We start from the raw sequence: 4,064 nt of genomic DNA, 5'->3' as shown, positions 1-4,064 counted from the left end.
GAACACTCACATGCTCACTCTTCATTCAGTAAGTGAAGTTTTTCTCTCAAGCCCCTTTATCAATGAAATTGAGTTTGCAATAGCCTGTTAGACAATATAGAAACAGCATGACCTAGTGGAGAAAGCATGGGCCTAGGAGATAGAGGACCCGGGTTCTAATACCAGCTCCACCACTTACTTGTCTGCTGTGTAGCTTGGGCAAGTCACTTCATTTCTCTGTGCCCCAGTTACCTCATCTGCATAATAGAGATTAAATACCTGTGAGTCCCATGTGGAATCTGATTATCTTGTATCTACCCCAGCACTTACTACAATGCTTGATACATAATAAGTTACCTAGTTAATTTCCTCTATATAGGGCACCTACCTGGAGAATCCAAGTTTTATAACTGGAATTTTTTGACCTAAAAGGTCTCACTGAGCTTACTGTTCACTGCACACAAAACCATGCTGAAAACCAGCATGGCCAAATGGGAAGGGCACAGGATTGGGACCCAGGTACTAGTCACAGTTCCACTTACCTGCTGTGTGACCTTGGCCAAGTTACCTGGCTTCTCCAACCCTCATTTTTAAGATTTGTTTAAACAATTAAATATTTGTTTTCCTTCCCCTTATACTGTGAGCCCCTTTTGTGAGACAGAGACTGTATTTGATCTCATTATATTATATTTACCCCAGGAATATAATTTATACATTATTATTTTTTTAGTAGTACTTATTAAGTGCTTGCTTTGTGTAATCACTGTTCTAAGTGCTGGGGCAGATACATAAACTTTTCAGATACAGTACCTGTATACATGGGATGCAAAGGCTAAGTAGGAGGGAGAACCTGCTTAATACCTAAACCAAATTATGCTCTCCTTGTAGTTCAAAGAGTCTTTGACAGACAAAAGATGTGATGCAGATAAAGCACAGTGAGCTCATCTATTATTTAAAAATGCTCAGTAAGATTTCAGAGAAAAGCAGAATTTGAGTCCCAGTGACAAGGGGACAAAGGAGCAAGGGTGGAGAAAGAAATTGTGTCCAGAAAAGAGAAAAAAGAATGAAAGCAGTACAGACTAATGAAAATAGTGCATCTTGCAACTGCAGGAAAGCAAGCAAGCTAAGAAACAATGAACACCAGAAGTGATTGCATTCAAAGCCATTCATTTTGGTCACTGGAGAAGGCCATGTGGCAGAAAACCTTTGCCTGAATTTCATACAATTTGGAAGATGGACATTTTTCAAAATTCTTCTTGGCAGATTGTTATAGGAAGAAAAATCTACAGTGAAGATAAATTACCTGAAGTTAGGCTTCTCTAGCTACAGCGCCCTACTGATTTTGTTTTGATTCTGTATATTCATAGGTATTTGTGTGCTGCTTTAGTGTTTCATTTCTCCTTAAGTATGTATCTCCAGTCATCTCTCACTTAACAAATACCAAAGAGGTTTATCACTAACAGAGTATTTGGCTTACTTGAATCATAGATACTTAAGAAGACCTTAGAGAAGCAGCGTAGCCTAGTGGATAGAGCATGGGTTTGGGAGTCAGAAGGACCTGGGTTCTAATCCCACTTGTCTGTTGTATAACCTTGGGCAAGTTACTTAACTTCTCTGTGCCTCAGTAAATGTAAAATGGGGATTAAGTTTGTAAACCTCATGTGGGACATGGACTTTGTCCAACCTGCTTAGCTTGTATCTACTACAGCACTTACTCTCTCAGGGTCACACCCGGAGAGTTTTCAGTACTCTACCAATCTTGATTACAGGAGGGACAGGCATACCCGTTCCATTCCTAGCTTGGGCAGTGGCTAACAAGTGGAAGGCAATCTGCCACAAGTCCAAACTCACCTGTGCTGGGAGCAGGAACATGGAAGAAAGTCAAGGGCAGAACTCAAGTTTACTGCGTGGGAGGAGGCAGTGGTGGTAAACCACTTCCATATTTTTACCAAGAAAACTTTAAGGATACACTACCAGAATGATTGCAGATGGTGGTGAGGCATTCTGGGAGAGATATGTCTATGTTGTCACTATGGGTAGGACACGACTCGACAGCATAAGACAAGATGAAACTCCAGCACTTAGTAAAGTGCCCGGCTCTTAGTAAACAAATAAATACCTTAAAAAAGTCAAAACAAACAAACAAAATCCCACTATCTAGCTGAGTGAACTGCTCCCACTTTTTTTAATGGCTAGATACTGATTGTTCAATAAAAAAGCCGCTATTATCCATAAAGTGATTCCTCTGAATTATTCTGCCCTCCATAAACTTCCCTCCCATCTTTTTCTTTCCCCCTCTGTCCCAACTGCTCAACTTTCCAACCCTTATATGACTTATTTTTTATGGTATTTTTTGGTACAGTCCCTGTCCCATATGAAGTTCACAGTCTAAGAGGAAGAATAGGTATTGAATACCCATTCTGCAGTTGAAGAAACTGAGGCACAGGAAAGTTAAGTGATTTGCCCTAGGTCACACATCAGGCAGAGCTGCATGGCAGAGATCGGATTAGAACCCAGGTCTTCTCGATCCCAAGCCCATGCTTTATCCATTAGGCCATGCTGCTTGCTATGACCTTCTGATAACTGTACTCACCTGCAAGTCTCCTTGCTCCCCAGTCTTCCTTCCTCTGATCCTCACCTGTCTCCCCTACTTGACTTCAAGCTTCCTAAGGACAAGGGGCATGATTTGTGTGGTACTATGCCAAGCAGTTACTACTACACTCTGCACACAATAGTGGACACAAGACAAGACTCCCTAATTGATTGTGAGCTCCCTAAGGGCAGGGAACCTGCCTTATGGTTCTGAAATGCTTAGTATAGTTCATGGCACCCAAGGAGTGCTCAATAAATACCTTTTCTATTACTACAGCTGTCTCCCTCTAATGTATTTCAGTGTTATAAATAGTAAGCGTACAAGAGCCAAAGCCAAAGGTGACTTCCTTTGAGTATTACTACACCGCATTGGAAAATAAAACAGATTTTCTGGAAGCTTAAATTAATTTTGACACTCCTGTAAGAACATATTAGAGCGGTGAACACTGTTTATAACATCTAGAATTTGGAACCTATTATAACATCAGACTAAAGTCTAGCCAAACTGGGGAAGCTAACAGGTATTATAACTCTACAGAGGCATTAATTGTGATGCAGTACCATTTGTCACCATTTGAATGCCAATACAACATAATCCAACTTGTTGTTGTTGTCTGTGCTGTCAAGTTGTGTCCGACCCATAGCGATGCCATGAACACATCCCTCCCAGAATGCCCCAACTCCATCTGCGATCATTCTGGTAGTTTCCTTGGTAAAAATACGGAAGCTGTTTTACCATCGCCTCCTTCCACGCAGTAAACCTGAATCTCCGCCCTCGACTCTGTCCCATGCCGCTGCTGCCCAGCACAGGTGAGTTTTAACTTGTAGCAGATTGCCTTCCACTTGCTAGCCACTGCCCAAGCTAGGAATGGAATGGATATGCCTCTGCTTGACTCCCCCTCCCATAGTTGAGACTGGTAGAGTACTGGAAACTCACCAGTTGCGACCCTGAAAGGTGATAATTCAGCTAGACCCAGGTAATTCTAAACTGCTAAATTAACAAATACTCGTGAGTGGAGTAACAAAAACAGCACTAAGCACTGCAGACATTAACATACGACAACACAGCAAGGGACAGCTTTTATGTACGCACAATGTGGATGGGACTATGATATGGCATTGACCTTTCCTCTTAGAAGTAAACCTCACTGTCAGTGATGTCTCTGAATGCAAAGGACAACTATATATGGGAAAGTTCCCTCTAAACTGTAAGTGCTCTGCACGTAAGTGTTTAATAAATTCCATTGATTGATTGAAAGGAGTTCAAAATACAGGAATTATTGGTGGAATAGCTCCTTGTGGGCAGAGATTGTGTCTGTTATGTTCTCCCAAGCACTTAGTACAGTATCTGCACGTAGTAAGTGCTCAGATTCCATTGACTGAGAGTCTCACTGCAGTCAAAGATAAGAAGGCATTTATAGGTTTTGTGAGTTATTTTGGTCCTAGTTGCTTGTTTGAGTTTTTCTTAATGTATTCTCAATTAAGTAATGTTT

At 41.3% G+C, this 4,064-nt stretch overlaps 1 non-coding gene across 1 annotated transcript; it reads right to left on the bottom strand.

Annotated features, from left to right (window-relative positions):
- Positions 1-3,391: 3,391 nt before the first annotated feature.
- On the bottom strand, positions 3,392-3,529 carry LOC114815704. The gene has a single exon (XR_003763507.1). It is a non-coding gene; the product is annotated as a small nucleolar RNA SNORA7 (small nucleolar RNA).
- Positions 3,530-4,064: the final 535 nt, after the last annotated feature.

Source organism: Ornithorhynchus anatinus, chromosome 12, assembly GCF_004115215.2.
Source record: "Ornithorhynchus anatinus isolate Pmale09 chromosome 12, mOrnAna1.pri.v4, whole genome shotgun sequence".
Classification (NCBI taxonomy): Eukaryota; Metazoa; Chordata; class Mammalia; order Monotremata; family Ornithorhynchidae; genus Ornithorhynchus; species Ornithorhynchus anatinus.
The sequence above is the reverse complement of the archived record's forward strand: the minus strand, read 5'-3'. Positions and strand labels throughout refer to the sequence as shown.